Source organism: Nelumbo nucifera, chromosome 1 (genome assembly GCF_055504915.1).
Source record: "Nelumbo nucifera cultivar China Antique chromosome 1, China Antique-T2T, whole genome shotgun sequence".
In the NCBI taxonomy this organism is placed as follows: Eukaryota; Viridiplantae; Streptophyta; class Magnoliopsida; order Proteales; family Nelumbonaceae; genus Nelumbo; species Nelumbo nucifera.
In genome coordinates, this window is record NC_142649.1 from 123,435,867 (window position 1) to 123,449,201 (window position 13,335).

At 42.9% G+C, this 13,335-nt stretch overlaps 1 long non-coding RNA gene and 1 other non-coding gene across 2 annotated transcripts; one reads left to right on the top strand and one right to left on the bottom strand.

The window, feature by feature from the left end:
- Nucleotides 1–396: 396 nt before the first annotated feature.
- Nucleotides 397–502, bottom strand: LOC148803769 (small nucleolar RNA R71). Its single transcript, XR_016081665.1, has one exon. It is a non-coding gene; the product is annotated as a small nucleolar RNA R71 (small nucleolar RNA).
- A 6,471-nt stretch (nt 503–6,973) lies between these two features.
- Nucleotides 6,974–10,335, top strand: LOC148803770 (uncharacterized). Its single transcript, XR_016080081.1, has 2 exons — nt 6,974–7,087; nt 7,568–10,335. It is a non-coding gene; the product is annotated as an uncharacterized LOC148803770 (long non-coding RNA).
- Nucleotides 10,336–13,335: the final 3,000 nt, after the last annotated feature.

The window sequence follows — 13,335 nt, forward strand, 5'->3', positions numbered from 1 at the left end:
GAAAATATGATTTTCTAAATAGGGAATACGATTCCCAATTGAAGGGAGAGATAAATTTTTTGAAATTTGCCCCTTATTCCGCAATCTTTGGGCATCCATAGGATGGATCTCTCATCCCTTCAACCTGCCATCATACAAATGATTCAAAACACGGTGCAATTCTGTGGATTGGCCCACGAAGATCCCAATGCACACATTTCTAACTTTTTAGAAATTTGTGACACCTTCAAACACAATGGGGTAAGTGATGACGCCCTTAGTTTGAGGTTATTCCCATTTTCTTTGAAGGATAAAGCCAAAGCATGGCTGAATTCATTATCGGCAAGATCAATAGCTACATGGGACAAAATGGCCAGCCGTTTTCTCTCTAAATATTTTCCCCCTTCTAAAACTGCTAAAATGAGGAATGACATCACTACTTTTTTCCAGCAAGAGGGGAATCTTTATATGAGTCGTGGGAACGATACAAGGAGCTGTTAAGAAGAGTTCCTCACCATGGCCTCCCCATTTGGCTGCAAGTGCAGACTTTCTATAATGGTCTTACTGACTCAAATAAGACCATATTAGATGTTGCAGCCGGAGGATCCATAAATAATAAAACTCCTGAGGTTGCCCATGCACTTATTGAGGAAATGGCAGCCAACAACTATCAATGGCATTCGGAAAGAACTCAAACTAGGAAGCAGCAAGGCTTGCATAATGTTGACACTTATACAACACTATCTGCACAAATAGGAGCACTCAGTAAGAAAATAGATGAAAAGCAGATAGCTGCCAAGCATGTGCAGCCTCTTAATTGTGAATTGTGTGGGTAAGCACTCACGGTACCTTGGCGTTCACGAATATGATGGGTAAGCACTCACTGGACAGAAAGGTTTACCTGAAAATGGCTCTGAACCTTGTCTGACAGAGGCCAAAGGGAAAACTCATATGATGAATGGATATGATCCTTCAAAGAAAGGTGGTGGGGTTATGCAGCTGAAACAATTGGCTTCATGCACCCTATGTGATTTCCCACATTTCCAGAGACAACCCGTAGTCTCCATCACTGAGAAAGGAGGGGAATCTCAGAGATGAATACATGGAAATGGATCGTAGATTAAAAACCATATCTATGAAATGAACGTGAATCGAATTAGGTCGTGGACTGATGTTTGCTCTTTTATCAGAAAATGGCAAACGGATCATTTGCAAAGCTACTTGATAACAACAGGTTGAAGGGCCCAAACTATGCTGACTGGTATAGGAACCTTATGTTGGTCTTAACCTCTGAGAAATTGGACAAGGTAGCAAAGAATCCTGCCCCGGATCGTCCGGGAGATAGGGCTTCTGAGGCCCGAAGAAGAGAATACCAAGAATGGGAGGAGAAAAACTCCCTTGCCCGCTGCTATATCATTGCCTCCATGGACAATCCAATTCAGAGGCAGTTCGATCAGATCGAACTTGCTAAAGACGTATTGGACAGTCTTAGGACAATGTACGAAGAGCAGAATCGTTCTACTTGGCAGAAGGTCTTGAAACAGTTCATGACCGCGCAGATGACCAAGGGCCAACAAGTTCACGACCATTGTCTCTGGATGATGGGCTATATCAACGAACTAGAGGCTCTTGGATCCGGGCTGGATCTGGTAACTCAGATCGATGCTATTCTCAACTCTTTGCCTCCATCCTTTAATCCATTCATCATGAACTACAACATGAACAAGCTGAACGTCAGCTTGCAGGAATTCAACAATATGTTGCAGAGGGCCGAAGAATTGATTAAAAAGGATGAGCCCATTGCCATGCTTGTTGAAACTAGCAAATCGGGCAAGAAAAGGAAGGCGAAGAGAAAGCCCCAGAAAAAGGCTGCCAAACCCAAGAAACAGAGGAAGGACAAGGCATCAGATGTCTGTCATGTTTTCAAGAAGACCGGCCATTGGAAAAGGAATTGTCCTGCCTACCTGGAATCCAAGAAAGGTAACTTCGAAACTTGTGTTACAGAAACCAATTTGTTGGTAGCTTCTGCATCCTGGTGTATTGACTCCGGGGCTTCAACTCATGCATGTAACTCACTGCAGGGGTTCAAGGTAAGCAGAAGCCTGAGTGAAGGAGAAGTGACACTCTACTTGGGGACTACTGCAACTATTGCAGCCGCGGCCATAGGAACCGTGGAATTATGTTTTAGAGAAGGAATAATTGTACTGAAAGATTGTCTTTATGTACAAAATTTAAGAAAAATTTGATTTCTGTCTCAAAACTGTGTGCAGATGGTTATTCTGTCTTCTTTAGTAATACGATTACTATTAAAAGAAACAACAGATTCATCGCATACGGGGAACTGGAGAACGGTCTCTATGTTCTACATCCTTCTCTAGAAACTAACATAACCAAAACTACGTCGGCTGAAATCCCTAAGAAGAGAGCCCGTGATACAGTTAATCCCACGTGTCTGTGGCATTACCGACTTGGCCACATCGGTGTTGACCGAATCACAAGGTTGGTAAAGGATGGTCCTTTGGATTTTCTAGCTGTAGAAGATCTTCCCACCTGTGAGCCTTGCTTACAAGGCAAGATGATGAAACGGCCATTTAACGGTAAGCCTGAAAGATGTACAGACACACTTGACCTAATACATACTGATGTATGTGGTCCCCTAAGTGTTAGGACGCGAAATAAACACGTGTATTTCACGATATGGTTACGTGTACCTAATGAGACACAAGTCTGAATCCTTTGAAAAGTTCAAAGAGTTTAGAAAAGAGGTCGAGAAACAGTTAGGGAGAGAAATTAAAGCCCTTCGATCAGATCGAGGTGGCGAATATCTCTTTGACGAATTCAGGGACTACTTAAAGGACAATGGGATTGTATCACAATTAGCTCCTCCTGCTACACCACAACTTAACGGTGTTTCAGAGAGGAGGAATAGGACCTTAATAGATATGGTCCGGTCGCTTCTCATACACTCAGAGTTACCCACATCCTTTTGGGGTTACGCATTAGAGACTTCGATTTACGTGCTGAATCGGGTTCCAACCAAATCGGTTCCGAATACTCCATATGAACTTTGGACCGGAAAGAAACCAAGTGGCAGACACTTGAAGATTTGGGGTTGTCCAGCACATGTTAAAAGAACGAGTGCAGACAAGTTGGAATCTAAGTCCAGCCGTTGCCTATTTGTAGGCTACCCAAAAGGCTCTGTAGGTTACCTTTTCTATGACCCAAGTGAGCAGAAAGTGTTCTGCAGTCGAAATGCACAATTCTTGGAAACTGACTATATCCTGGACACCCATCGTAAGGAAGTTGTTCTTGATGAGGAGAACTCCGGAGTAGTGGGAGATGTCCCACAAGTTCCAGGTAGTGACCAACTTAGAAGATCCACTCGGGCATCCAGACCACCAGTCCGTTATGGTTATGATCAGGATAGTTACCTCGTGGAAACCTTGACTAGTGAGGAAGATCCCGTGACTTACGCGGAAGCTATGTTGGACATAGATTCCCAGAAGTGGGTGGAGGCCATGAGAGCAGAGATGGACTCAATGGAGGCCAATGGAGTCTGGACTCTAGTAGATCCACCCTCCGAGGTAAAAGCAATCGGTTGCAAATGGATTTACAAGAGGAAGAAGGGCCCCGATGGTAGGATTGAGACCTTCAAAGCTCGTCTTGTGGCGAAAGGGTACACTCAGAAAGAAGGCATCGATTATGAGGAAACCTTTTCGCCTGTGGCCATGCTTAAATCCATTAGGATCCTGCTAGCTGTAGCAGCATACCATGATTATGAGATTTGGCAGATGGATGTCAAAACTGCATTCCTGAATGGAGATCTTACTAAAAATATCTATATGCAACAGCCGCAAGGCCTCATTGCTGCAGGTCAGGAAAACATGGTATGTAAACTTAACAGATCCATTTATGGACTTAAGCAAGCTTCTAGAAGTTGGAACATCCGTTTTAACTCTGTTGTCAAATCGTTTGACTTCGAGCAGAATCCGGATGAACCCTGTGTCTACAGGAAGTACAGTGGGGATAAGGTTACCTTCTTGGTTCTGTATGTAGATGACATTTTACTCATTGGGAATGATGTAGGAATGTTAACTGCGGTGAAAGTATGGCTTTCACAGCAATTCTCCATGAAAGATCTTGGAGAAGCCTCCTATATACTGGGTCTTCGACTCTATAGAGATAGATCGATGCGGATAATAGGATTATCCCAATCTGCTTACATTGACAAAATAGTCAAAAGATACAGCATGGAAAACTCCAAGAAAGGAAATGTTCCTTTTAGGCACGGAGTCACTCTCTCCAAGAAGATGTCTCCCAAGATTTTTGAGGAGATTGATGGCATGAAAGACGTTCCCTATGCCTCTACCGTAGGGAGCATCATGTATGCCATGCTGTGCACTCGTCCTGACATTGCTCAGGTAGTGAGTATAGTAAGCAGATTTCAGGCCAACCCAGGGCAGGAGCATTGGACTGCTATGAAAAACATACTTAAGTACCTTCGAAGGACAAAAGAGTTTTGTCTGGTGTTCGACGGTAGCTCACTACAAATCCAGGGGTTTACAGATGCCGATTTCCAGTCAGACCCAGATGATAGAAAGTCTACATCTGGATATGTTTTCACGATAGGATCGTGTGTTGTTTGCTAGAAAAGCAGCAAACAGGGGTCCACTGCAGACTCCACGACCGAGGCCGAATACATTGCCGCAAGTGAGGCTGCCAAAGAAGCTGTGTGGATGAAGAAGTTCGTTCACGAGTTGGGAGTTGTTCCGTCCAGCACATCACCCATCCCATTGTTGTGTGACAACAATGGAGCCATTGCTCAGGCTAAGGAGCCACGAGCCCACTCGAAGTCGAAGCACAGCGAGAGGAAGTACCACGTACTGCGGGAGATTGTTGGTAGAGGGGACGTCCTGATTCAGAAGGTAGCGTCAGCGGAAAATGTAGCAGACCCATTGACAAAGCCACTATCACAGAAAGTGTTTGAGAAACACGTGGAAAGCATGGGACTCCGGCTAGTACCTGATTGGACCTAAGTGCAAGTGGGAGCTGTTAGGTAGTTTTGTATGCCCTTAGCTTCAATCAGAATGATGTACTTTATGAGTTTATTGTAAATGAATAAAGATACATATTTGATTCATGTTCCCTTTGTATGTTTCTGTGTAATACCTTTAAACTGGACACTTAATGAGACTCGTGTTAGTTTAGAATGTTCACCGCCGGTGGGTCGGTCTGGGGAGACCTATCCTGACAAGGCTGACACTGTGGTGCCACCAAGTCGGTTGGGATGGCCTGTCTCAGCTGCCAGGGTGAGACCCTAGGCACATACAGTGTAGGATTAATTGAATCATTGAACTGGATCAGATTTCCAATATTGCCCTGGACCTTGGAGATTGATGGGCAAAACTGGAAAGTTACACCCGACCCCTAGACTCGATTATGATACTGCACTAGGTGTCGGATTGGGCTATCTTTGATGTACCAATCAGTGAGATCCTTAGCCTGGGTCAAAACCTGGGTATGTTGGGACAGTCCGAGAATTCATCTGAGTGGGTGATCATAGTGACAGGATCAGCCCCTTTGTCGGACAAAGGTAATGATCGGGGATGCACTCTCACTGATGGAAACCAAGACTGCCGGCAGCCTATTTCAACCGTTGAGATTTGTTTTGCAAAATATATTTTATATAAGATATAAAAGTATATATATGGTTTCTAAAATGTTTGCAAAATGTTTTAATTCCCGGGATCCATATAAGTGGAGAGTGCAACACTGTTCCTTGCAGCCGAGGGAGAGGTCCTCTCTTGTCGGGCAGTGTATGATCATTATGGGCTGAGAGGTTAAGTGTAAGACCATTGAGGATAACACCTGATGGGCTAATCTTGCATCTGCCCACAGTCCCTGGGTGTTACAAGGTGGCTTGGCCCAGGGACCACTTAGTGTAAGTGTTGGGCCCATAGAGCTCATTTGATGGGTTTCAGGGGGTACACTGTCTTCAGCAGTGCATTCGCCCAGGCCTTGTAACAAAGGCTGGGCTGAACCCATGTGGCTGATGTGTCGATCAATGCTTGGGTCCCACGCCATACAAGGAAGCCCAACTGGGTAGCAATTTGGAAGGGTTTTGAGTACATAACCTTAAATGGGCCTTAAGCCCATTTCGAACTGGGCTGATTTGATCAGTCATCTAAAGGGGGCGAATTCTGAAGTGGGTCAGCTAAAAGGATTGGGCTTAGACCCTATCCACTCAGAGAGTCCAAGATCTAAATAAGATTTAGATCTGGAAACCTCCTAATTAGATTAGGAGATAGCTGATCTGATCTGTAGGTAAGATAAGGATTATCCCTTATCACTAAGGGACTTGTAACCCAAATATGATTTGGATTAGCAACTCTTAATTTGATTAGGAGCTGATCCCTTTGAGATTATAAAAAGGGGAAGGGGGCGGCAGCCTTGGAACACACATCATAATCAACAACATTCTTCTCTTTAAAGAAAGAGAGATTGAGAGATTTCCTGCATACTGCAAATTCTCTTATGCCACCACCATCCTGCCATTGCCATTCCTTCAGTTCGATCTCCAGTTCTTGGGAGCAATCAAGATTGGATCTTGATTTCAATCTTTTGTGAAAAGATTGGTTGGAGTTGTACTCACAAGCCGTCCAATTGATTCTTGTGAAGGGTCAAGTTCTTTTGAAGAACGTTGCTGATTCTGCTCCATCCTGCACTGCGCCATCTTCAGTGGGAGCAGTCTTTGGATCCTTCCTTGTGCGTGAACACCTCCATTGGGAGACAGTATTTCTCCGTATCAGATATAATCCTCTCCCATTCCTTTTGGTTCAGATCTGGTTCAGTTTATGGTTCAAGATTGATCCTTGAAAATATGATTTTCTAAATAGGGAATACGATTCCTAGTTGAAGGGAGAGAAAAATTTTTGAAATTCGCCCCTTATTCTGCAATCTTTGGGCGTCCATAGGATGGATCTCTCATCCCTTCATCTGGAACAGGTGCTTACTAGATGTAAAGAAATACATCTTGTGTTGAATTGGGAGAAATGTCATTTTATGGTGCAAGAAGGCATAGTGCTTGGACACAAGATCTCTCAAAGAGGTATAGAAGTCGATAAGGCCAAGGTGGAGGCAATTGAAAAATTGCCAACCCCAACATCTGTTCGTTCTTTGAGAAGTTTCTTAGGACTTGTCGGATTCTATAGGGGGTTTATTAAGGATTTCTCAAAATTTTCCAAGCCATTATCTACCTTGCTTCAGAAAGAAGTGACTTTTGAATTTTCAACTGAATGCCTTCATGCTTTCAGCATCTTGAAAGACAAATTGATCCATGCACTTATCATGGTAGCACCAGATTGGACCCTTCCATTTGAATTAATGTGTGATGTGAGTGATTTTGCTATAGGAGCTGTTTTAGGACAAAGAATGAACAAACATTTTCAGCCAATTTACTATGCTAGCAGAACCTTGACTGGACCCCAACTCAATTACACCACCACAGAAAAGGAGCTGCTAGCAGTAATATTTGCACTTGATAAGTTTCGTTCATATCTGATATTATCCAAGGTTGTTGTCTACACAGATCACTCGGCATTAAGGCACTTGCTTACCAAGCAAAACTCAAAACCAAGACTGATCAGGTGGATCCTTTTATTGCAAGAGTTTGACATTGAGATTAGAGACATGAAGGGTGCTGCAAACCTGGCTGCTGACCATCTCTCCCGGTTGGACACGGTAAGCTCAAAAGAGGAGATAACCAGCAACATTCGAGAAGAATTTCCGGATGAGCAGTTGTACTCAATACAGAAATACTCATATCCTTGATCATAAGGAGATGTGTCCCCGAGGAGGAGATAGAGTCGGTACTCCAATTTTGCCATGATAAAGAAGCAGGAGGTCATTTTGGAGCTAGTCGCACTGCAGCCAAGGTTTTGCAATCAGGCCACAGGGGCTAAAAGGTGGTTGCAATTGAATGAATTGGATGAATTCAGACTTGCCGCCTATGAGAATGCCAAAGTTTATAAAGAAAGAATAAAAAACTAGCATGATAAGAACTTGCTGAGACGGGACTTTTATGTAGGCCAACAGGTATTGTTATATAATTCCCATCTCCGCTTGTTTCCAGGTAAGCTGAGATCCAGGTGGTCTGGACCCTTTACCATTTCACAGGTTTTTCCCCATGGGGCTATAGAACTCACCCACCCGGTTCAGGGCACGTTTAAAGTAAATGGTCAGCGCCTGAAACCATATTTAATGGGCGGTACTATACCCCCTCCATCCATTGTTTATCTTGATAACCAATAATCTTTTATGCTTGCTCATGAACAGGTTAAGGAATCTTTTTGTCATTTATCTTTTTAGAATATTAGTTAGTAAAATAAAGATCTTTTTCTCAAAATTCCAATTCTTTAAGGACTCAGTTCATCCTTTTCTTTTCTTCAGTTTGCTCTAGCAAGTGTAATTCCCTAACACTACGAACATTGAGGACAATGTTCATCTTAAGTGTGGGGGAGTGAGCCCGAGGCTAGGGTATGGGGGCTTAAACCATGCACCTCATTCACCCCAACACACATATGCTGGCAATGACATAACCGAAAAAGACTGGAACCCCTCAAGTTCATTACTATTTATTTGATGATTTTTAAGAAGGAATTCAATGAGTTGAGGGAAACTGATGTACTTGTTAAGTTTTTATTCTTGTGAATGACCCAATTTGATATATGCATGAGAAAAGGGGAGCTAAATATGCTTTTCAGCATGACTAGCCCTAACTATCTTCATGTGTATGGAAGCCCTTGATTTCATGGTTAATGGTGAAGAGAGCTAGTGCACATCTGAAGTGCTGATTCTTGAGGTTCAATAATTGCAAAGAAGGACAAAAGCCCAAATTGACTCCGCTATTCTGAGCTGAATAGTAAAACTAGCAGCTTAGAACATGAGTCCTATTTACCTACCTCAAGCAAGTGACCAGTGTGAGATGGAGCATAAGATGCACTCACACCAAAAAAAAAAAAAAAAAAAAAAAAGAGAGAGAAAAGTGTGTGAGATGGAGCATAAAATGCACTCACACCGAAAAAAAAAATAGAAGAAAAGGGTGAGATGGAGCATAAGATGCACTCACCCCTAGAATTAAGAAATTGTGGTGATAGCTGAGGTTCAAAGGGGCACTCTAAAGTTGAACTCTCATTAAGATTTAGTTACAGATGTGAAACTTAGTGAAATTTGATTATTAACCTTGACAATTAAGGAGCTGATTTATATATGAATTAGGAGTGAAGGCTAGACTATGATGAAATTCATATTCTCCTTTCCTTGGATCTTATACATATCTTAAATAGTAATTTACAAGAATAAGAGTTGAGCACTTACAAAAGTTCCCCGACTACTCAATGAATTTCTATCTTAAAAAGTTCACCAGGTAAATGGTGAGAACAGAAGGGGGAATGTTCAGTTTATGGCTGATGTCTTTGCTTGAGGACAAGCAAAAGCTTAAGTGTGGGGGTATTTGATAAACTTACAATTTATCTATAATTTTTGAGGACTTTAGCATGGATTTTTATGCCGGTTTTAATAATTTTTGCCTTAATTTAGCTTAATGCTAAGAATAAGTTTCAGGGATAATTAATCCAAGAAAAGGAAGGAAAAAGGCAAGAAAAGAAGGTTCAAAAAGACCAATTTCAGTCCAGCCTGGTCGTGGAAGCAAGAGAGAGCACTTCGGCCCAAGAAGAGCAAGTGAATTCCTTGAGAAAACCCAAGAAAAGAAGGCCTAGCTATGAGTAGAATTCGGCCCAACAAGGAAGGCCCATTCTCAGCCCAAAAGAGCAGCTCAATGTATAGCTATCAAGTGCTAAGAGAGAGCCTAAGTGCAGCCCAAATAGCAGCCCTTAGGAGGCTTTCAAGAGAGCTCTAGAAAGTTCAAGAAAGGGGTGTAATACACCCCATTCTAGAGGCTTCAAGAAGGGGCAAGAGCCCCCTTGAAAAACTATATAAGGAGGCCTCTAGGAGGGGGGAGAGGTGTTCAATTGCTTGAGAGGAAGGCTCTCCCACTCTTAGAGGTTTGGCCACCTTGAGAGAAGAGAAGAGAAGAAGGCTAGGCGTAAGGAAGAAGAAGAAGAAGGGCTGAAGGAAGTTCAAGACAAACAAGCTAGAAGAGAAGGTGAGTTCGAATTGAGGGTTTGTGATTCAAAGATCTTTTGTAATAAATCAATTGTAGTTTCATTCTCTTTTGATTTGAATTCAGTTTCTTTGTTATATTTTCTTTCTTCTTTCTCCTTTTTTCCATTCTTCCTTGATGTATTTCAGCTTGTAAAATTTCAGTTCAACAATCTAATTCTTTTTGATTCATTCAAATGGTCATGAATTGTACTTGAAGTTTCTTGAATAAGGGTGTTATTGTAGATTAATTCGGCCAACTAACCTTCAAAACTCAGATCTGAATTCTCATATCTGAGATTGCAAGATCTGAATTGCTTGAAAGAGAATTCAGATCTGCAATTTTCAGATTGGCCGAATGGATCTAAAGCTTGGAATTCCTAGAGTGCTTGAGAGAGACTCTAGGAATTCAGATCTACTATTCAAGAACTGAATTGAGTGCAAGGTTAGAGATAACTTGCACAATTCAGTTGGTGATCAATTCAGATTTGAATTGATGCCTTAGAAGTGTTTGAATAAATGCATGCATGGGGATTAGATTCTTTCTAGAGATAGAAGAACCGTCACTCATGCATAGGATGAACATGCGCTTGAGAGAGGCTGTTCATGACCTTGGGGTTTCACCAAACCAAGGCTCAATCATGATTTATTCGAATGATCCAAATTGATAGATTGCTGAATTCTGAGATTAACATTTACTGCTTACTCTTCTAACCTGATTTGAAGGCAATTGGGCCAATATTTTGGATAGATTTTAGTTTATAATTTTTAGCTTTCATTAAAGTTTTGATTTATTGTTGATCAGATAAGAAGTGCCCAATTTAGTATTGGTAATTGTTTCCTAAATCCTCGTGGGAACGATACTTCACTCACTACTTTATTACTTGAACGGCTAGTGCACTTGCTAGTGTCACAATGAGCCACACACCATCTTCTGAAACCGAAATGTGACTGGCTGCACGTCTCCCATGATTGAGGTAATGATGGCTGCACGACATCTAGAGTTAAGAGCCGCTTCGGCACGTTTCTCGGCATTCGAAAAGTCAGAAATCCCCTGACTTCCACACACACATTTAATGCGAGCAGTCAATCAAGTTTGAACTTCGGTCAAATCCACCCGTCACACTTCATGAACTCCTCATGCTAAGGTAACACTCTTAGCCCAAGGAGTGGGGGGCAATTGATGGAGGGTGATTTGACCCGATCCCTTGAGACGATGACACGTGGACATGACTCAGCACGAGCAACAGCTCAGCACCATAGCCTGACCGTGACTAAGTAACCAGCCCACAGGGCAGCTCGCTACACCATAGCTCTCTATAGGGGGAGCTCGCTACAACACGAGCTCGAGGTCCCCCGAGCTACTGAAAGGGAATACTCCAAGACAAGTCTATCCCAGCTAGCGAGCTAGGATAACTAGCTTGCTCCAACACTTAGACAGAAAAACTGCCCCAAAGGCAACCTTGAGAGGAGTCACCTCGAAGTACCCCAAGGAGCTCGTTACAAAGTAGCTTGCGACGGGATAGCTCGCTACAAGGTAGCTCACGACTAAGCGACGCGATGCTTTCAGGAAGCTTCTATCTAACAAGACTGTACCCGTTAGACTGCGCACACGTTTCCTGATTGATGGCACAGTCCCTGCCAATTCAACAAACTGCACCCACGTCTCTCGACAGATGGTAGCATGCCTGTCCTCCCGAGACATGTCACTCATCCAGTTGGGTAGTACCCTACAACTATTACCTGTGCAGCCCTGGCAGATAACGGCTGCGACAGAAGCCCAGTGGCGGTTACGCCTGATTTGACAAGGAAGGGCTCTCTCTCTCGAACATCTGAGATCTTATATTGAACTTACTTGCTCTCGAGCTAACTCAATGATCTAGCGCGACCTACACTCTTAGCCTTTTTTACACTCCACTTTTTTCTCTAGCGTTCTAACTTAAGCATCGGAGTATTCCCACCGAGCAAGTCCCCCGGGAATTCTTCACCATCTTCTTCTCAAGTGCCGTCCATTGCCAGTTAGGAGCCAGTCAATAGCCAGTTAGGAGTGCCTGGATTGCGCAGCATCACCCCCCTCTCTCGATAAAAAATGAGACACAGAGAGAATACATATAGAATCTGATATGCAACATACAAAGCCTGAAATGAACATTGTATTAAAATCCCATTCCTAAAAGCTAAAACCTAAACACATCATATTCGGAAAAGCCTAGTTCCTTCAAATACGTTTGAAGCGCTACCACCCCTCGAGTAGCGAGATCCACCATCTTCATACCTGCGATCACAACCATGGCCACCACCGCCATGACTATATCCAACACCGTCACGGCAACCATCGTAGCTGCTGCTACTTACATAACCACCACCACTGCAGAATCCTCTACCCCCACCACCAATTCCTCTGGATTGCGCTCAGTTGATGGTGATGTTTCAGCTATCAAGAATATGCCCATTCATCCCTTCAATAGCATCTCTCATGGACTGCTCATCACGGAAGGTGACGAATCTGGCCAAACCCTCTATATCTACTGGTATTGCTAATGATCTTTGATTCCAGAGATTAGGCGTAGGGACTGAAAGCCCTTTCGAGAGACTGATTGTCTATGACCCATCCGATCCTAAGGTTGTGATTGGAATCATTGTAAAACGTCATCAGTGTAAAAATTGATGTAATTTTTACATCAATTATGCATGTAAAACTTTAGGGTGATGAGGTTTTACATTTATAATCGATGTAAAACTATACTCCATCCAAATGCACGCAAAACTAAACCAGAGTGTAGATTCACATCGATAATAATTACACCCTCTTTCCAAATGCATACAAAACCAAACTGATGTAAAATTAACATTGATTCTTGATTTACATCGCATCCAAGTGCAACCTAAAATTTTCAGCTGCTAATCACCCACTTCTCCACAAATTCACCCCACATCCCCCATGAGAGAAGCTCCTCTGGAATTGATCAAGCCCCTTCTCCAAAGGACCCAGAAACAATTTATGATCAAGTGGCCCACACATGAAGCCTCTCTTGATCGAACCAAGCTCCATCTCCTCTGCAACATCTCCCTCTCTCATCTACCTCCCATTATTCACTAGTTATTCTGGGGGTTCGTTGCTCAATTGTTATTCGAACGGATCTGGGGAACTCGAGTTCCTATTCAATTTCTTAGGTTCATAACTATGGCACTGTAGAT